Genomic DNA, 23212 nt, shown 5'->3' with positions numbered 1-23212 from the left:
TTTATAAAGACAACAAAATTTACTAAAACAAAATCATAAAAATTTAACTATAAAAAAGAGAAATCTTTTGTAAGTTGTAAACTAACTTCTAAAGTAGTAAAAAAAACTTAATAAAAACAGATGGGATTTATTATTATTATTATTATATAATGACTTAAGATGACATTTTCTAGAACTATTGCCAAATCTAAGGTGGTTTCATTGATTGTGTATCTGAAGGAAAGTTTGGTCAAAAGATAGTAAATGAAATTCAGGTGGTTTGCTTGATTCAGATTATTTCGAAAATGCTTAAGATTTTTTACAATATGAATTCTCTAATTCGATATACGGAATATTCAAAGAAACAATATTTTGTTCACGCACGTACTTTCCGATGAAGCTTGGTGTACTATTCATAAATGATGTTGTTGTCCAGTTTGAAGCTTGATCATTATTGCTTCAGACCTTCAATATCTTAATAAAATATCTGAAAGGGAAAAGCTTGGGTCAAAATTGTGTTGATTCCAAAGATAAATGGGGTTGTTATAATGCTTAATTATTATGATTCCTAAGCTTCTCGTATATTGAAATTTGGATTTTTGTTTGTAAACCACAACTTAAATCATACAATCAGTTGCTTCTTTCCACTCCAACTACTGGGTGATGATGTTAATCCGATTATGTCAGTGCAATTCTCAAATCATACAAGCAAGTTTCTTTCGTTTATTTCATTAAAGACCTTCACCACTTTAATGTCATTTTAACCCAACAAACTTTTAGTGTTTGTTTTGAAACATCATTGATGTTTTTTTTTAATCTAAGTTACTAAACTTTTGTTTTACCTATTAAAAAGATGAACCATCATATTTGATTCGGTTCCACTAGTTATAACTAGTTAATATCCGTTCAATGAACGGGTTTATCCATAAATTAATAATCATTAATTGTTTGTATAATATAATTGATTATGCATTACATGGTGTCAAATATATAATAGTTACTGTAAAAATAATGAATCTGTTTTACTTTATTTTTTTTTTATTTCTTCATATGATAACATTTTACTATGACAAATCAATCAGATTAAATAATATTTTTTAAATTTCCTAAGGCTTTTTGCCCAAACTTTTTAAAGATTTTTTACAATATTTTTTTTTTTCTAAAAATTTCTTTTACAGTCGTTTTTACAAATTATTTCACAGCCTTGCCAAAAAAAATTCAATTTTTTAAAAACTTTTTATACAACCTTTTTAACTATTTTCAGACTTATTTTACACCATTTTTACATTTGTTTACAACTTTTATTTTATTTTATACCTTTTTAACTAATATTTTAAAACTAATTTACATTTCTTTTTAAACTTCTTTTACAATCTATGAATGTTGAAAAATAATAAGTAAAAAAGTTTAAAATGTTTGAAATTTAAACCTTTTTTTAAAACCTCTAAGAGGAATTCATCCTTTTTAACCATTTTTACTCCTGTTTCAAACTTTTTAAATCTTTTTCTTACGTTTTTTTTCATTCTTCTTAGGTGGTAAAAAGAAAGTTCAAAAATTCTTATAAAAAAGTTTAAATATGTTGTAAAGAAATATTTTAAATTTCTTTTAAAAAACTAGTAATAGAAGTTTAAAAACTTATAAAAAAAGTTAAAAATAAAATAAATCATTAAAATACTGATATATTGAGTTGGTTTTTATGGGAATGGAATAAACTTTCAAATTAAAATAGATTCTTTTTATACATAAAGATTTGAACACTATAAAAGCAAACAAAAACCCATATAAGATTTTATAATTTAAAAAATATATACAAATTCTAGTTTTTTAAAAAAAAAATAAGATTACAGTTTAATAAAAACAACAGAGAAAGATAAAGTTTTAGAGGCTATTTAGTAGGACCTGAACTTTGAAGATTTGGATTTTTAAATTAACTCTGATTTTTTTAATCTAGATTTTTAAGAGGTCCATGAGGGTTCGGAGGGAAAAACATTTGCTTGAAAAGTAAGATATTTTCGAAAACGATGTTATTTGTTTTATTCAAATAGCTCATTCTCTTAAAAATGAAGAGGTTGCTTAACAATTAGACGCTATCAAACGTGATAATCTGAAAAACTAAGACTGTCTATTAGTTTAAGAATTGAGAGGCTACCCAACCACCAATACGTTAATATGTATGAGGCAAAATTTAATATTTTTAAGCATAGCAATGAAAGAGGAAAGACTTAAGTAATGGACAAAAAGTGCATGTAGATTGGAAAAATACACAACACGCCATCTCCATGCTACACCAACACCAACCCTCTTTTTACAGACACAATACATGGATTAAGAAAAATATGGTATTAGTGTAACACTCAGAATCTAGAAGATTATTTGCGGAATAAATCTTATTTTTTAAGGATTAGGGATGTGTATGGGACGGTTTGGTTCGGTTATTGATAAAAACCGAACCATAACCATTACAATTGGTTAATGCATTTCAATAACCATTGGGTAATAGTTAATATTGGTTTTGGATAATAGTTTTAGTTGGTTAATGGTTATGGTTAATGTTTAATATCGGTTAACCATAATGGACCAAAATGATATAAAAATAAAAATAATTTTCTATAAAAATTGGAAAATATAATTCCATTGTTATAAAAAGTAAATAATTGTGTATATATAACTATATTGATAGAAGATTACTTATCATATGTAATTCAAAGTAATTTCCCTTTAAAATTTCAATTCTCAATTTAATTGCATCAAATATACTCCATTTGTCCCATATTTATTGTCTATTTTTTACTTTTGAAGTATTTATTATTTAAATTTGGCTTTAAATATTTTATTTATGTTATAAATTACATGATAAAACTTATAACAATGAAAAGACATTTAAAACACAATTTATTCATATATTTTGCATCAAGTATTATATATCAAAAAGAAAAATATTTAAGATCAAAGTTGAAAAATAAAGACTTCAAAAGTTAAAAGTGGACAATAAATACGGAATGAGGGGGAGTATTTAATATCATATTATATTAAAAAATATTTATTAGTATTATTGGTTCGGTTCGGTTAATAGTGGTTAGTTTTAGATAAAAACCATAACTGAACCATATGTATTCGGTTAATCAAAATTAGAAACCACATCATATCTTTTAGTAATGGTTCGGTTAAAATGGTCCAGTTATATTGATTAATTTGGTTATGGTTCGATTTTTCGGTTAATATGCTCACCCCTACTAAGAACCAACTCGTCGAGTTAATGGTGGGCAACTCGACGTGTTGGAGGCTTTTGGGTCGCGAGTTTTTATGAACAAACTCATTGAGTTGGTGAAGGGAACTCAGCGAGTTGGACGCTAATTGAGAAACCCTAATTTTTAGGGTTTTTCACCCTATTTAAACACCTTAAGTCTCATGTGTTGACCTCATTCCCAACCTCTATAGCCCCTAACCCTAATCTCGAAACCCTAGAGCCTCCTTGAGTGTTATGAGCTCATTGTGGGTGTGTTTTGGTGTGTTTGAAGCTCATTGAAGGAAGAGAAGCTTGGTGCAAGGTTGTGGTTCAAGTAGGATCTTTCAGATCTTGATTCTCTACTCCATTTCTAGCACATTTCGGGTATAAAGTTCTAACCTTGCTTAATGATTGCTTAGATCTGTTATTGGGTTAGTTGTATGCTTTTAGCCATGGATGGGTGGTTGTTGGGAAAATAGAAGTCTCAAATGATTAATCTTTCAGATCTAAGGTCTACATGAGCTCTTTTGGCATAAAGGTGTCAATTTTATGGATTTAAGGGCTCATGCATTCATTAAGTCTTTCATTTAGCCCTTTTTGATATTTTGAGCTTCCCTTACTCATACTCCAGAGTAAAGTTGGAACTTTACGTGGCAATCTAGCTTTATGGGGTCAGATATGCATTTTGGGGTTTTGTCATTGATGATTAAGTGCTTAATGGTTAAGCGCTCACTCTTTTAAGTCTAGGGTTTAGGTTTGGACCCTTTTAGGTGGTTTCTAGGGGTAAAGTTGGAAACTTTACCCTTCTTGATCTCATATTGGTCAAGATCTGAGTTGTGGAGTCCTTGGAGTTGATAATGTCAACTTAATGTATTAAGATGTGGGTTTCTGGCGAACTCGACGAGTTTATGGATAAACTCAGTGAGTTGGGTCAACTCAGGTTGTTGACTTTAACTTTTGACCTTCGCCTTTGACCAAGTTTTTGTAAGGGGGTATTTGAGGTAATCAGTTTTGTAATCAATAAAATTATGAGCTTAGGATAAGACCCATATGGGGTTGGACCTAATTTGGAAAATTGGGCCATTAGTGAGCTTTGTGGATCTTTAGATTTGGGCCTTAGTTTTGGTTCATGATGAATCAGGGGTAAAATGGTCATTTTACCCCAAGTAAGGATAATAGATTATAGGTTGGACTCGATTGCTAATTAGGTGTGTTGTTGGTATTGATAGCTTGGGAAGCCTGTAGGGTAGCAACTAAAGATTTCTTTCAGCGAGCTTCTGCATTTGAGGCGAGTCTCCTCACTGTTCTATGGGCCGAAGGCACCATTACCGACCCATTTGGTTTATGTTTGGGAGGAAGACCCGGGGGTAACCCTTGGCATTTTGTATGAAAGACCAGGAGGTGGCTCTTGGCAATTTGTATGAAAGACCAGAGTCTGAACTCTGAAAAATGTTAGCTATGTAGCTGTAGATTGTATACTAGTTGTCTTTGTGATGATTGCATGGAAGACCCGAAGGTGGCTCCTAGCACTTGTTTGTAAGCCCCTGGCCTGAAAAGGAAGACCATGAGGCGCCTCGTGACATAATGGAAAGACTATGGATGACACATAACACCTTTACTGATTATGGTACATGTATGCTAAGTATGGCTCATTGATATGAATGTTATTTATGGTTCGATTGGTAGGTGTGGTATGTGGTATTTGGGGAACTCACTAAGATTTGTGCTTACAATTATGGTTTATGGTTTCAGGTACTTCCGTTTTGAAAGGAAAGGGCCCAACTTGATCGCAGTGTATACACTCGTATTTTCCACAATGTGCGATATTTAGGAATTAACTCTGATAATTGTCTTAATTGAAATACTTTTAAATGTTTGGATAAAGTTACAATGGTGCTTTTCTTATAATAAAAATGAAAATTTTACGCTTGATTTTCAGGATGTTTCAAGTTGGTATAATAGCCTTGGTTTGAGGGATTTGGACATACTCTCGGGTGTGTCTGAACTCAAACTGAGGGTTTGGTGAAACTTCTATAAAATAAATATTTATTTAAAAATGATTTTCCAATCGAAGAAAGGGGTGTGGTGCATGAAACCAGCCAAGCTCAAGTAAGTGGTTCCCAGAATAACAATACACGTTTATTATGATATATGTTATGATTATGAGAATTGCATGCTAGATTATGGCTAAGGATCCGCTCAGTATTTCATGATAGAGAGATACCTTTATATGTATGATTGTATGAGCTTTAGCATCGCGTGCTAGTATGTATATCTGATAAGTGGATAGAATGGCTTGATTAGTGTATGTTGGTTATATTTTCCGTTGCCTGAATGTTGCTTGCTTTGTGCTTTGTGGGACTCTTAGTGACATGAACTGGCTGCTAAGTGAATATGCTAAGTAACATGTGACACAGGTTAAATAATCTTAGAGTGATGGATTTGACCCTATTGCACAGCTCTTGTCTGAGTCCAACCGTTCTAGGGTTGAGTATTTTACTCGAAGGATTATTTGATCTCTGTTGCACGTGACTATATTTATGAGGAAGTTAGTTCAAATTGGTGAGAGTCCTTCAGCAGCTGAGGGTTGGGTGAGGTCAGGAACCTAAGAAAGCCTAGGATATGCTTCAGTACGTTTATTGAGTTTTGGTGCATTGGTTTGCGGAAGTGACTTAGAAGATTCGGGATGATTGCTGAGGAAAGTATGGATAGGTGTGGAAGGTAGTATTGGGCCCGTACTATTGAAAGCACATGATTCATATTGCAATCAGTGAAAGTCTTGGAGAATCTAAGAAGCTGATGGGAGGAGGATTCTTAGGTATGTTCTGATTGTTGGCTTGTTGTATTTCAGTTTGGAGATGAGCACTCAGGGAGGTGGTTCAGGTTATAGATCTGGTTCTGATTCGGGTTCGTACTCTGGTGCTGGTGTTGAGCCAATTAAAGAGCAGTTGTGGGAGTTCATTTCATCGGATATTTCTTGCAGTATTTCGGATATCTTGGATGAGTGCTTGGGCGCATTCCGTGCTGAGATTATGGCTGTTTTTGGATCCCAAACTCTTTCTTTCTCGGAGTTCCGTGCTTTTGGAGCTCTTACGTTCCAGGAGGAGAGGGACCCCATTGTCAGTAGGAGATGGTTAGCGGATATGGCTAACTGTCACACCCCAAAACCGAAACAACGGAAACGTTCGAGGGTGGAGGGCGTTATGTTTAGTATCACAAGACATGCATCATAGTAAGCAAAGTAATGAACAACCATTTCATTAGAAAGAAAGTGTTTACAATGTGTGTGCTCACAAAACATAGAGTACATAAGCAAAATAACAAAACAAGACTTGGAGCTATACTGCTCCATCTTCTGAATTCCCCGCGCGAGTACCTGTCTACTGGTTTCCTGAGAATACAAGTTATTTAAAAGAGATTGTAAGCAATTAAACTGGCGAGTTCATAAGATTTTAGTGATGTATGTAAGTTGTAGAAAGTTCTTGAAAAATGTAGTTGAAATGAAGTAAGTTATAAGTTCTGTTTTTAGAAAAGTTCGCCTATTCCTCTAGAAAATCCTATATTTCCTACTTAGATAAAAGATACGTAAAAATGATTCTAAAATCCTTTCTATGAGTACTAAATGAATACAAGTTATATAAAACTCGGAGTAAACAAACAATCGACTATGCGCTTCTGCCCTAATTCCACGACCAAACAAGGAACAGGAAGTAAAGTGGATAGCACATATCCCATTGTTTGTTAGGTCCTTGTTGTATATAACTCTGGTGTATTCGCTTGTTACTCATGGATTTAATTGTAATAGTTCCTTTATATTTTATGAAAAGATTCTTTAAGAAAACCCTTATTTCTTATAGTAAAATAGTGACCACAGTGATTACTTCTATAATTACTTAGTTTATACTGGCTATATATAATCCAATATCGAATAGATAGTTAATTTGGGTGAATCTTCCCTAAGCCCACAACCAAACAAGGAACAGGAAATAAGGCGGAAAGCACACATCCAACTACCAGTTGGGTATTAATGATATATAACCATGATGTATAAACTAAGGTATTATATAGTGAATCACATAATGTCCTTTAAGTCTACACCGGTTTAATAAAATGGATTAAACCCTTTACTGGGAAGTTTCTATTTTTGTATACAGAAAGGTATGATTTGAAAAGTATGCATTGTACTAGAAGACTGTGCATTGAATTAGTGTCCTATGACCTGACCCATACCTGGTACCTCTTATGATGACTTGATGTGTACAAAACATATATATAACTAAAATCGAATAGATAATAGGTTGGGTGAATCTGCTCTAAGCCCACAACCAAACAAGGAATAGGAAATAAAGTGGAGGGCACACATCCTCTTACCTGTCGGATACTATATATATATATATATATATATATATATATATATATATATATATATCCCTTAATGTATACATGAAGGAATCATAAGGTTAGCATTATAATCCTTTTCTACTGAATGTACTAGACCTGACTGTTCTGTTTGTCATTTGTAAAGTGTAAGTACTGTAGTATTGTATAAAGTGACTACTATTGTACTGATTGCCTTAAATTGAGTATTAAGGTATAATGTGATGGCTAGATCCCATACTATACGCTCTACCTGTCAAGAGATTATGGAAACCAAACGCGACCTCTACAATAATTGCAAGCCGTGAACATCCACATTAAAATTATATGATCATGTATACCCAATATAACTATCACCTTTTGCTTAGAACAATGCGTTAGTGATTCATTGGTATAGTTAGATCCTGTACATGTTCCATGCTATAACACCTTGTTATGTTTGTTCTGTTATCGTGTATTGTATCTTCCACCCTGTTTCTCTTTATCGTGTGTTCTCTTATGTTATCGTGTATTGTATCGAGTATGAACTGACTCTCTAAACTATACCCATTATAGTTTACTAGTGTTTAACTTGAACTGTTGTTGAAAAGACTCGTTTTACAACTAAGTTATGCTCGTACTTTAAAAATGGAGTTTTGCTAAACTAAAAAGTAACATAAATTTTAAAAGAGCTTTTGAAATGTTTTGATCACTTATAAAGACATAAACAAACCTTTTGAAAGATGTTTATAACATATAATTACACAATTATCAATTGTGTTCAACTTGTATCCCCCCTTAAAAGTATTTAAAACAGTTTAAAACATTCATTACGGGGTATGAACTCACTTGATGTGGGTGATGCAAATGGGTATGCGTATAAGGATGAGAAGTTCCATCAATGAAGTCCCGAGACACAACAAGTCCTAAATGACATATAATGACACATATTGGCATGAATATAGTGTTTATATGCAACTATATGAAAGAAAACACCTTCTGGGACTAGGAAACACTTTGATCAAGTGTTGGAATCACATGTGATTAATCAAAGGAGGATAGAATGAAACCAACATGAGTTTACAACCATGGGTTTATGGCCCAAGGGAGTTTACGGCCGTAAAATCATGGTCACTCATGTATAAGTGTTAGTTTGAAAGCTTGGGAAGCTTTAGGGTCCTTAGCTCTACACTAGGATGAGAAAGGCCACCTTCATTGAGGCTTTTGGTGAGTTTACAGCCCTAAGGAGTTTACAGCTGTAAACTCATGACAATTTATGGATTTCAGTGAAGTTTAAGGTCTTACAAACATCAAGGAAGGGTTCTGGTCACTAGCTTCTCATCTTATAGGGTTTAGGGCTCAAACATGCCCTAACATTGAGTTTACGGCCAAGGAAGATCTTGGGCCGTAAACTCATGGTGTTCTTGGGGACAATGTGTGTTTCAAGTCTCTAAGCATGAGTACTAACTGGAGATGAAGTATAGGAAAGAGTACTTACGATCTAAAAGCTTGAAATGGTTGATATTGGCCAAGAGCACTAGTGTGTGTTCTTGGTGAAACTTGAAGATCTAAGAAAAGAGTGATCTCCATGGATGAAATCATGTAAGGATACTAGTTTAAGAGATGTATCAAAAAATCTAGGAAGAATACTTACATCTTTTGAAGATCTAGGAAGGAAATTGAATGATAGTTGAGAGAGATTGAAGAAAATCCGACCAAGGAACTAAGAAATGAGAAGAAATGATCAAATGCATTATATATGCACTTGAGTTTACGGCCACATGAGTTTACGACCATAAATTCATGGTCTTGTGGCCATGAACTCATTTAGATGGGGTTAAGGTTCGATTTGCTACACTGTGTTCCTAGCAGGTACTTCCTAACACTTATTCCTTAAGTGTATTACACTCAAAACTCCTTAGAATGACCTTTAACCGGGCTAGAACTCCATACTAATGAGTTTGACACTCAGTTGAGTTGATTGACTGTGTCTTCAAAGAAAAAAAATTTCGGGTTGCCACATCATCCCCCCGTTAGAGAGAATTTCGTCCCGAAATTAGCCTTCTTACAGTACTACTGGGGTTGCGCTCCGTTAATTCGTAGAATACCCAGTCGTAGACCTGGAAATTTTTCCCTAGTCTTCATGATAGGATTTCAGACTCAATCCATCTATGATTACCTTGTGTATACAAGTCGTATATGATTAGGATCAGTAAGACGGTCGGTTGTGCGACTCTGACCCAGGTCCACAACCAAACAAGGAACAAGAGTTAGGGCGGAAATACACATACTCGATCTGCATAATTATAATCATAAACCACCCTCGCATATACACTGAGTAGTGATAGGTGAGCTGTATTTTTCCGTAGCCTCTGTGCTCGAACTTGGTCTGTTGGACGAGTGGTATTTCATGACGGTCTGCCGACATCTGATGATAGGGCTTCGGAGGACAAAGTACTCTTTGCACAAGTACTTCGGGGTTTAGAATATGAAAGATAAAACTGAGGTTTAGGTCGGACAGTCGATACTAATGATGAAGGTTTCGAGAACTTGACGGTCGAGGTGATAGAAACATATGAACTTAGTATGGTGAGGACCACACCAATTCATGACGAATGAAAGTAACATACTCTTTACTGAACAAAGTTTTGGTCAATTTGAAAGAAATGTCTGTTTCACGGTGATGTATCCCTAGTGTGTTCGATAATGTACTCCTAGTGTGTTCGATAATGTACTCTTTGCAAATGTTCTTGCGCTTTCTACTTTCCCTTTGATGTTAACACTCCTATGTATCGTACCACTATGTGCGCATACATACAAATGAAAGTGCTTTGATAACTGGTGATGATACTCAATATCATGATTCTCCTTGGTACCACTATGATCGCCTGTCATATACAAGTTATGAATAATTAAGATGAATAAGACAGTCGACTGAGTAGCTCTGCCTCAAATCCACAACCAAACAAGGAACATGAATTAAGGCAGAATCACTCACTCTAAGTCTGCAACATCTTAGTTATGCACAACACTGATGTATATGCTAAACGATCGTAGCTTCTCTAAACGGATCTTTTAGTTCTCTTGAATACCGTTACCTATTTCTATATGTGAGTGATTAAGATTACTTTTAAGTGTATTCCAGCTTGGTTTTAATCTTATATAAATATAAATTACTTTTTAAACAATTTACTAGATTGAAGACATAACACTGCTCGTTGACGACTTTGGGGTTGATTCTCCTGTGGTGATCATCAGGATTTGTCTGTTCGCGCCTGAGTTCTTTGTTATCCGGCAGTCCCTGTGGTTGTGTCCAGCCTCGCCACAGCCATAGCAGGCTTGGTTCTCTTTAACACCGGGGACTTGGGAGATCGGTTGAGTCGGTGCCCTGTAGAAACGGACTGTGTGTCCCTTCCTGTGGCAGTTCAGACACTGCATTTCCCGGCATACTCCGGTGTGGTGGTAGTTGCACTTTCCACACTTCAGGAGGGTTCCAGCACATCGATTGGCAAGTGTTGGATCAGCAGGTGTTGTAGCGGTGTACATAATACTTGCTTGTTTTTCTTGCGGGGTTTCCTGGGTTGTTCGCTTCTTCTTCTTCTTCTTGTTCCCCGACATCTGATTATATTCCTTTACCTTTGATGGCTCGGGAACGAGGACTCCTACACCATGGCAGACTCCATGGTCAATGAGTCGCTGGGCCAGAAATTTTGTGCTATCGAATGTGGCTGGGTTAGAAGATAGTACATCTCCTTGGATTGGGGAAGTCAGACCCCAGATGTACCTTTCTATCTTCTTACTCTCTGGAGTAACCATTTCAGGGCATAGTGCTACGATGTCACAAAACCTGTCAGTGTAGGTCACTATGTTTGAGCCAACCATGGTATGTTCCCATAGTTCTTGTTCCAACATTTGTACCTCACCCTGTGGGAAGTACTCTTCCAGCATTAACTCTTTCAGGCTTTCCCAACCTATTGAGTTAGCCACTGATAGGGTCGGTGACTTATCATGGCTGTTCCACCATGTCAGGGCTTTGTTGGAGAAGGTACAGGCAGCAAACTTCACGTTGCTCCCTTTTGGGCATGAACAGATTTCGAAGACCGAATTTTTTTTCTCGAACCATCACATCAGAGCGATGACTCCACCATTTCCGTTAAAGGAAAGGGGTTTGCAGTTGGTAAATTCCTTGTAGGAGCACTCCTTTAAGCGCACAGGGACCTCACTTTGAGTAGAATGAACAGGCGTTCCACCTCCACTGGAACTAGCAGGATGATACTGAGCCATGGCTGTTGCCATAGCCGTCGCTACTGCAACATTCAGAGTTGCCGCATCAGTTTGTGGAGAAGGTGTTGGAGTTATCGACGTGGCGTGTCTAGCTGATCGTCGTGGATGCATCTTGCTAAAAAGGATACAAGATGAAAGGAAACGAGTCTATAGCAGTGGATAAAAGCCGAAAACTGAAAGACTGGATGTATCATGTCCTGACTTCTACATGGTTCTAGAAAGAATTCATAAAAGAATCTATACCTAATAAACTCTATGAACTTGAAATAACTATCCTCGAATGAATATCTGTTTCCTGAATAACTGTTACCAGCTGTAAGTAAGAAAATAATCCTAACACATAATGTGAGCAATGTCTCCACTCGCTCATTAATTTAACAAGATTATTATTTATTAGTGTGACGTGTCAGATGTTTTGGCTACTTCGGTTGATCCTTCTTTAAAAAAAAACTTCTCATGAGCTTGCTCTTGTTCCTCCTTGACTCTTCTGTTGTCTACAATGAGGAAGTGGTTACATCTATCTGGGTTTTACGTGCGAGAATGAATGTGACTAAAGAATCTATGGGATTTAAGGTAACTTTTTGGGGTGATCCTTACAGAGTCATGCTATAATTGTACAATGTATACAAGTTGTATATAATATAAGATTAGATAGACCTTCGAATAAATGATCCTAGTCCAAAACCGCAACCTAATAAGGAATGGTAGTGAAGCGTAGATCACAAATTCTAAGTCTATCTGAATTATATAAAACCTTGGGAGTATACATTGTAAGATTATAGACCTATCCATAAGGGTCTTTTAAGTTATCATGTAAGTTGTTTATATAGTGCCTAAAATACTCCTAAAGTATTTTAACGTAATGTACTTAATCTAGAATTCTCTAGACTGGTGTGAGGTAAGTTTTAAGACTGTTGCAACACCACATCACCCTCAAACATATGTCGGTAACATATCGAATGAATATAGTTGATCAGGCTATATTGATCCTAGCTATGATTACATAACTGTTCAGTTTTGACGATAGTGTTCAACTTTTAAATAGTTTAGTTCTGTTCTCCTTGTGATACTCGTTCTAGTATGCATACATGTATAATCAAGTAGGTATATTTTTATAACTTATCGTTATACTCTTTTAAAAATATATCATTATCTAGAGCACTTCAGCCCCATTGTATTTATAGTTGTATATCTTTTATCGATTGATATACTTAGTTCAATATAAACAATGCTCTGATACCAATCCGTCACACCCCAAAACCGGAACAACGGAAACGTTCGAGGGTGGAGGACGTTATGTTTAGTATCACAAGACATACATCATAGTAAGCAATGTAATGAACAACCATTTAATTAGAAAGAAAGTGTTTACAATGTGTGTGTTCAAAAAACATAGAGTACATAAGCAAAATAACAAAACAAGACTTGGAGCTATACTGCTCCATCTTCTGAATTCCCAGCGCGAGTACCTGTCTACTGGTTTCCTGAGAATACAAGTTATTTAAAAGAGCTTGTAAGCAATTAAACTGGCGAGTTCATAAGATTTTAGTGATGTATGTCAGTTGTAGAAAGTTCTTGAAAAATGTAGTTGAAATGAAGTAAGTTATAAGTTCTGTTTTTAGAAAATTTCGCCTATTCCTCTAGAAAATCCTATATTTCCTACTTAGATGAAAGATACGTAAAAATGATTCTACAATCCTTTCTATGAGTACTAAATGAATACAAGTTATATAAAACTCGGAGTAAACAAACAATCGACTATGCGCTTCTGCCCTAATTCCACGACCAAACAAGGAACAGGAAGTAAAGTGGATAGCACATATCCCATTGTTTGTTAGGTCCTTGTTGTATATAACTCTGGTGTATTCGCTTGTTACTCATGGAGTTAATTGTAATAGTTCCTTTATATTTTATGAAAAGATTCTTTAAGAAAACCCTTATTTCTTATAGTACAATAGTTACCATAGTGATTACTTCTATAATTACTTAGTTTATACTGGCTATATATAATCCAATATCGAATAGATAGTTAATTTGGGTGAATCTTCCCTAAGCCCACAACCAAACAAGGAACAGGAAATAAGGCGGAAAGCACACATCCAACTACCAGTTGGGTATTAACGATATATAACCATGATGTATAAACTAAGGTAGTATATAGTGAATCACATAATGTCCTTTAAGTCTACACCGGTTTAATAAAATGGATTAAACCCTTTACTGGGAAGTTTCTAGTTTTGTATACAGAAAGGTATGATTTGAAAAGTATGCTTTGTACTAGAAGACTATGCATTGAATTAGTGTCCTATGACCTGATACATACCTGGTACCCCTTATGATGACTTAATGTGTACAAAACATATATATAACTAAAATCGAATAGATAATAGGTTGGGTGAATCTGCTCTAAGCCCACAACCAAACAAGGAATAGGAAATGAAGTGGAGGGCACACATCCTCTTACCTGTCGGATACTATTTATATATATATATATATATATATATATATATATATATATATATATATCCCTTAATGTATACATGAAGGAATCATAAGGTTAGCATTATAATCCTTTTCTACTGAATGTACTAGACTTGACTGTTCTGTTTGTCATTTGTAAAGTGTAACTACTATAGTATTGTATAAAGTGACTACTATTGTATTGATTGCCTTAAATTGAGTATTAAGGTATAATGTGATGGCTAGATCCCATACTATACGCTCTACCTGTCAAGAGATTATGGGAACCAAACGCGACCTTTGCAATAATTGCAAGCCGTGAACATCCACATTAAAATTATATGATCATGTATACCCAATATAACTATCACCTTTTGTTTAGAACAATGCGTTAGTGATTCATTGGTATAGTTAGATCCTGTACGTGTTCCATGATATTATACCTTGTTATGTTTGTTCTGTTATCGTGTATTGTATCTTCCTCCCTGTTTCTCTTTATCGTGTGTTCTCTTATGTTATCGTGTATTGTATCTAGTATGAACTGACTCTCTAAACTATACCCATTCTAGTTTACTAGTGTTTAACTTGAACTGTTGTTGAAAAGACTCGTTTTACAACTAAGTTATGCTCGTACTTTAAAAATGGAGTTTTGCTAAACTAAAAAGTAAAATATATTTAAAAGAGCTTTAGAAATGTTTTGATCACTTATAAAGACATAAGCAACCTTTTGAAAGATGTTTATAACATATAATTACACAATTATCAATTGTGTTCAACTTGTATACCCACTTAAAAGTATTTAAAATAGTTTAAAACATTCATTACGTGGTATGAACTCACTTGATGTGGGTAATGCAAATGGGTATGCGTGTAAGGATGAGAAGTTCCATCAATGAAGTCCCGAGACACAACAAGTCCTAAATGACATATAATGACACATATTGGCATGAATATAGTGTTTATACGCAACTATATGAAAGAAAACACCTTCCGGGACTAGGAAACACTTTGACCAAGTGTTGGAATCACATGTGATTAATCAAAGGAGGATAGAATGACACCAACATGAGTTTACGGCCCAAGGGAGTTTACGGTCGTAAAATCAGGGTCATTCATGTATAAGTGTTAGTTTGAAAGCTTGGGAAGCTTTAGGGACTTTAGCTCTACACTAGGATGAGAAAGGCCACCTTCATTGAGGCTTTTGGTGAGTTTACGACCCTAAGGAGTTTACAGCCGTAAACTCATGACAATTTATGGATTTGAGTGAAGTTTAAGGTCTTACAAACATCAAGGAAGGGTTCTGGGTCACTAGATTCTCATCTTATAGGGTTTAGGGCTCAAACATGCCCTAACATTGAGTTTACGGCCAAGGAAGATCTTGGGCCGTAAACTCATGGTGTTCTTGCGGAAAATGTGTGTTTCAAGTCTCTAAGCATGATTCCTAACTAGATATGAAGTATCAGAAAGAGTACTTATGATCTAGAAGCTTGAAATGGTTGATATTGGCCAAGAGCACTATTGTGTGTTCTTGGTGAAACTTGAAGATTTAAGAAAAGAGTGATTTCCATGGATGAAATCATGTAAGGATACTAGGTTAAGAGATGTATCAAAAAATATAGGAAGAATACTCACATCTTTTGAAGATCTAGGAAGGAAATTTGATGATAGTTGAGAGAGAATGAAGAAAATCCAACCAAGGAATGAAGAAATGAGAAGAAATGACCAAATGCCTTATATATGCACTGGAGTTTTTGGCCACATGAGTTTACGGCCGTAAACTCATGGTCTTGTGGCTGTGAACTCATTTAGATGGGGTTAAGGTTCGATTTGCTACACCGTGGTCCTAGCAGGTACTTCCTAACACTTATTCCTTAAGTGTATTTGGCTCAAAACTCCTTAGAATGACCTTTAACCAGGCTAGAACTCCGTACTAATGAGTTTGACACTCAGTTGAGTTGATTGAATGTGTCTTCAAAGCAAAAAAAATTTAGGTTGTCACACTAACACATTCAGGAAAAGTTTCTGCCCTGAGGAGGCGAAGGTTAGATATGCTTCCTGCTTGTTGAAGGACAAGGCACAAGCTTGGTGGGAGGAGGTTGGTAGTGAGTTGGGTGATGATATGTCATGGGATGATTTATCGACTAGGTTCCGAGCTGAGTTTTTCCTGTGATTGAGGTGTAGTAGTTGGCGCGAGAGTTTCTGGATCTCTACCAGACTACTAAGACTGTGGCAGAGATCACTGCCAAGTTCCGGGAGAGGGCTTTATTAGTACTGCAGTATATAGCAAATTAGGTAATGAAGAAGGTGAGGTATCATGATATGTCACGGGATGACTTCAGGGAGTTTGTGAGTATTTCAGGGTGCGAGACCCTGAATGATATAGTTTCTAGAGCCCGAGAGCAGGAGATCAATTTGGAGCACCTCAGGAAGAGGGGATCAGATCAGGTGTATATAGTGGAGGGTCCCACGAAGATACCCAAGACATTTGATTAGTATTTGAGAGGCTAGTAGGGCCGGGGTCAGTGCAACACATGTAGGAAACTACATGATGGAGTTTATCATTCCAGGGGTTTGGGCTGCTACAAGTGTAGCATGGTTGGTCACATCAGCAGGGGTTGTCCTCAAGGGGCAAGCCGGTTATGTTTTCACTGTGATCAAGTGGGCCAGAAGAAGGCTGAATGTCCAATGCTTAGAGAAGGAGGAGTGAGTACGCCTGCTCCGATTACTATGAGGATTACCGATGGGCGAGAGGGTAGAGCAGGAGCCCCAACAGAGAGGAGTCAAGCTTTGCAGTGTCAGTCAGGGGAGGCCAGGACTCCAGCAGGCAATGTTATAGATATGTATCTTTTGCTTTCTTTTTCATTTTTATCTAAATTTTTTGTTGGAATCTTGCATCGGTTTTGGGTAAGCATATCTTTGGTTTATTTCTCTGCTTATGTTTGGGTTATATTTTCAAGAAATGTTATATGCTATTTGCATGCTATGAATCGGTAGTGGTTTAGTGAAGGGTTGTTTCTCTTGTAGCGGGTTTGGAGTGTTCTGTGTTATCTTGGTTGTAGTCGATATGGATTTGGGGGCATTGTGTGGAAGGTTTATGGTCAGGATTCAGCGATATAGTTGTCTAGTATCGCCTGGATTTAGTGGTTTTAGAAATTATGCTTGGATTGGATTTTGGAGGTGTCGAGGGAATTGGTTTGTTGTTGAGGTTTTGTCGGATTATTTTTTCTTTGGACTACATGAATTAAGTGTGGTATCATTTTATAGTATTCAGAGTTATCAGTGTTGCTGGTTTTCAGGGAGTATTCAGCTAGTCTTCAGGGGTTGTGCGGTCTTTTGAGTTTGGCTAGTAATGGATCACTAGCACTGGGAAGCACAGATTGTCCACATTTTGATCATCAGAAGGTTATAGAGATTGGGAATCCTTCTAATCTTGGGTGCCATCATAGCTTAGTCGAATCAAAGTGGGGGAGGGGGGGGGGTTTGTTCGAGTATCCAGAATCAGAAGTAGTTGTGGTAAGATGGAAGTGTTGTAAGACCGCGAGGTGACCCGTAGCATTCACTAGTAGTCAAGTAGTGTAGGAGTGTTGCAAGACTGCAGGGTGGCCTGTAGCATTCACTAGCGTTCAGATAGTGTAGGAGTGTTTTAAGAATGCGGGGTGGCCCGTAGCATTCACAAGTTCGCAGATTGAGTAGTTGTGTTGTAAGACTACGTGGTGGCCCGTAGCATTCACCAGTCCTTGTGCAACGGTGAGACTGCGACAAGTCTATGAATTGATCACGAATTTCTTCAGATGGTTTAGACCAAGGTGGGTCTATTCGCAAGGTTATGGGAGGGTCACAACATGTTGGTAGGTCATAGGACACCAAATATGAGACAAGACCACAGTTGGTCATGTAACGTTCAGTTTGGCATCGGGTCGGTGTCGTGATGGTTCAGGTAATTATTGTCAGTTGAAGTTTTCTTTTGGAAGTCATGTGGGGTGACCGTGGGGGTGCATTTTAGCCCATAAGTCGAGCAGGAATTCGGTATTTCAGATAGTTGACAAGAGTTGGGACTAGGGAGGTGTCGGTTGTTTGTGGAAAGCATCCAGGGGGCAGTGTAGTGCTTCGGGAAGTAATTTTGATTTGAGATTTTGTGTGAGAGTGGGGTAACTGGTTTATTGGGAAATGATAAGTCACTCTCAGTCAGATTGAATAATCTAAGAGTAATTGATTTGACCTTATAGCATAACTCTCGTCGGATTCTAACCGTTGCAGGGATAAATCTTCTACTCGAAGGATTATCTGAGCCTCTTGTCGAGTATAAGTGTTCTGTAGTTGTACATGGTCAGTGACTTTGTTCCCTTTAAAGCATTTTGTATGGTATGAAACTCTATAGGGTTGGCATGGTGGCGGTTAGGTGTGGAAGGTTTGACAGGGAGTCAGACCATTAAGACTTTAGGTTTCGGAATTCAAGTGAGATAGGATTGGTTTTATTCAAGGAATTGTGGTTTTGTTCTTCATCGGGCTCGAAGAACTATTCTAAGGATGGTTTCAATAGATTTGGATAGGTCGTTGTATGATCAGGGTGGGAGGTGTTATGTTTGGCCTGTTACTTGTCGAAAGTTTGGCATGGAGTTGTTTCAGCACGGGCAATTTGTCAGGGAGTCGGATCACTATGGATTTTAAATCTCAGTAAAGTAGAAGCGGTTTGCCAAGGCTAGGGGTTTGATTGTTGTCCTTGGGATGGAAGTTTTGGTTTAGATTTCGGTTGTCTAGGGAAGATTATCTTTTGCATGCAGTTTTCATTTGTGTTCCTCAGGTTGTTTGTTTTGATATGAGTGTTAGTAAGAGCGATTTCAAGGACGAGATCTAATTTAAGTGGGGGAGAGTTGTAACACCTGAAATATAGAAGATTATTTGTGGAATAAATTCCCTTTTCTAAGGACCAACTCGTTGAGTTGATGGTGGGAAACTCGACGTGTTGGAGGCATTTGGGTCGCGGGTTTTTATGAACCAACTCGACGAGTTGGAAAAGGTAACTCGGTGAGTTGGATGCTGATTGAGAAACCCTAATTTTTTGGGTTTTGCACCCTATTTAAACACCTTAAGTCCCAGGTGTTGGCCTCATTCCCAGCCTCCATAGCCCCTAACCCTAATCTCGAAACCCTAGAACCTACTTAAGTGTTGTGAGCTCATTGTGGGTGTGTTTTGGTGTGTTTAAAGCTGATTGAAGTAAGAGAAGCTTGGTGCAAGGTGGTGGTTCAAGTAGGAGCTTTCAGATCTTGATTCTCTGCTCCATTTCCATCACATTTCGGGTATAAAGTTCTAACCTTGCTTAATGATTGCTTAAATCTCTTCTTGGGTTAGTTGTATGCTTTTAGCCATGGATGGGTGGTTGTTAGGAAAATAGAAGTCCCAAATGATTAATCTTTCAGATCTAACGTCTACATGAGCTCTTTTGGCATAAAGGTGCCAACTTTATGGATTTAAGGCCTCACGCATGATGGGTTTTATGCATAAGAACAATCGTATGTGCTTATACAAACCCTAATGCTTGGATCTAGGTTTCTCTATTGTACATGCATTGAATCCAAGACTTACAAACCCTAATCTAGCATACATGATTTGAAAATTAACTTAATACATCAGATCTAGATGTTTAGCTCTTAAAAAACTAGCTTAGATCTTCTTCTCTTATTCTCTTGAGCTTAGAGTCACAATTGTAACTCCTCTAATGGATCACAAACACCTCAAGCAAGAAGTCAACTTTGAGAGAGGAGGGAGGATGCTAATTTTTGGCCCTAGGGTTTCCCTTGGAAGCAAGTGGCTGAAAATTGAAGACTTGGGGTCATATTTATAGCCCTAGCTGCTAGGGTTTCAGTCTAAACCCTAATGGATAACTTAACCACCAAGTAGCCCAAGGAACCTTCTGGAATAAGGCCCTTGGACAAAAATATGATGATCCTTCATCATAATTTCATTCCCCCTTAGTCCATTAGGTTTCATTAGCCCAAAACTCAACTATCATACATTTGACAGTTTATACCCCTTTATTTAATTAATCTCTTTTACTCACCAAATTAATTCCTAATTAATTTATGACCAATGCTAATTAAATAAATATGATTTATCTTTTAATATATTAATCTTATAATATATTAATGTTATAATATTTTAATAAACAACAATATCCTCTCCCTTTCCTCAAATTACCTTGTCAAGTTGCTTCGGTGAAGGCAACCCAAAAGGACCATGCACAACCGGGTCAAGTACATACTAAATATAGTTACAGACTTAGACACTAATCCATCAGTCTCCCACTTGGATAAGTCTAGTAACTATATCTCATATATGACTTTAGGATCCGATTAGCAATCATAGCACTTATACGGTTCTATCAAGTCTAATAAAAAACCTAGTCCTTCAGATAAGGGATTGTACAATCCTCTATTCTAGATATCATGTTGTCAATACTAGTTGTCCAACATTTGTTTCTCGATCTATGATTCATTAGACATAGAATTTTAGTTGAACACATCAACCTCATTCTGACCGGGCCCGACACATAAGTCAAACCAAATCATCGAGTGGCCAGATATCGCTCTTATCCTCTTAGGATAAAAGAAACAGAAAAACTTTGACTTATATGTTTTTATCATTCACTAGCTAAGCCACACACAATAATGTGTTTTATAACATCAACTTACTGATGCGTTTTCACATTATCAATGTACGATCAACTAGCAAACAATAACCATATCTCTAGGTTCAAAGATCGTATGATTTTATCATCTTGCGATCACTCATCAAAAATTAGTGATACTAGCAAGCGCGGGTTTATACCAATGCTCAAATCATATTCATAAGCACTCATGAACTTTGTAGCAAACCTTTTCTATGCCCAAAACCCTTTTAGACAATCTACAAACAATTCATGACTGTCTTCATTTACATCCACTTCCAAAATATGAGCGACTGTGGACTGTTCGAATAATCTTATTATTCAGGAAGTCAAAACATGAAAAATTAAAACAATAGATAAATAACCAACACAAGATAGTAGCTTTACTCATAAATATCACAACTTTATTTATTCATCAAATGTCAAGTACAAAATATCTATTACACGTTTCTTTTCTATCTAATCTAAACTTATATCATCCTTCAGCCCAATGCTCCTAGCGTGCTACAAGTGTTTGACCCTACTCAGTCCCTTTGTAAGGGGATCTTGTGGGTTTTCTTCTGACGATACCCTCTTCACAACGAGGAGCCCTCTTCTACCTGATGTCTGATAAAATGGTATTTTCTGTCGATATGTCGAGATCTACCATGATCTCTTGGTTCCTTGGTTAAGGTAACCGCTCCTTCATTATCATAGAAAATTTCCATTGGCTCATTTATGGATGGCATAACTCCAAAGTCTCCAATGAACTTATTCAACCATATATCCTCCTTTGACGCTTTGCTCGCCGCAATGTACTCTGATTTGCACGTTGAATCAAATACGATATCCTGCTTGGGACTTTTCCAAGTCACTGCTCCTCTATTTAGGGTAAAGAGCCAGCCCGACTGCGATCGGTAACTATCCTGATCCGTCTGAAAACTAGCGTCACTGTACCCTCGTACCCTTAAGTCATCACTCCCACTGAGGACTAGAAACCATTCCTTTGTCCTTCGTAGGTACTTAAGAATATTCTTAACTGCAATCCAATGAGCTCTGCCAGGATTCTCTTGATATCTGCTGACCATGCTCAAAGTGAAGGCCACATCAGCTATCTCTGCCTCTATACTCGAGCTTTAAGTCTTACTTAGCTTGGTATTGCTTTGGATTGGCAAATCCCCTTTCTAGGAATTTTCCATACTAAAACGGTTTAGTACCTTATCCAAGTATGTATCCTGACTGAGTCCTATCAATCTCTTTTCCCTATTTCTTACTATCCTTATTCCCAGAATATAAGCAGCCTCTCTGAGGTCCTTCATAGCGAAACATTTCCCAAGATCCTGCAAGGTTGGGACATCGTTTTCTATGAGTAGCATTGCATCAACATACAATACGAGGAAGCTCACTATACTCCCATTGGATTTGACATATACACAAGATTCATCTTCGCTTCGCAGAAAGCTAAACTCTTTAACTTTCTCGTCAAAACAAAGATTCCATCTGCGAGACGCTTGTTTCAATCCATAAATGGATTTCTCAAGCTTGCACACTCTATTTGGATGCTTCGCATCAACAAAACCCTCTGGATGATTCATGTAAACATCCTCAGCCAACTTTCCATTCAGGAAAGCGGTTTTCACGTCCATTTGCCATATTTCATAATCATGAAATGCAACTATTACGAACATTACCCTAATAGACTTTATTTTCGCAACTGGTGAGAAGGTCTCGTCATAGTCAACTCCAGGAGTTTGAGTAAAGCCCTTCACAACCAGCCGTGCTTTATAAGTGTGTACTTTCCCATCCATGTCCGTATTCTTCTTGAAGATCCACTTGCACCCAAAGGACTTACAACCCGATACATTATCAATCAAGTTCCAAACTTGGTTGTCGTACATGGACTGGATCTCACTATACATCGCCTCTTTCCATTTAGCAGACTCCGGGCCTACCATGGCTTCCTTGTAGCTGCTAGGCTCGTCCAAATTTAACAGTGTCTCATCACTAATAAACGTATCCTTTTTAGCAGTAATATGAAAACCATATAAATGGGGTTGAAAACTAACCCTACTAGAACGTCTAAGAGGTAAGGATTCGTCAACAGGTTCAACCGGAGTTACCTCCTCGGGTTGAGTGCCAGTGTTGGAGGTTCCTTCATCGCTTTGCTCTTGAATCTCTTCAAGATCAATTTTCCTCCTACTGTCTTCTTGACTTATCAATTCCCTCTCTCGGTAAACTCCTCTTCTAGCAACGAAGACAACATT

This window comes from Lactuca saligna, chromosome 5, assembly GCF_052625555.1.
Source record: "Lactuca saligna cultivar CGN05327 chromosome 5, ASM5262555v1, whole genome shotgun sequence".
Taxonomy (NCBI): Eukaryota; Viridiplantae; Streptophyta; class Magnoliopsida; order Asterales; family Asteraceae; genus Lactuca; species Lactuca saligna.
The sequence above is the reverse complement of the archived record's forward strand: the minus strand, read 5'-3'. Positions refer to the sequence as shown.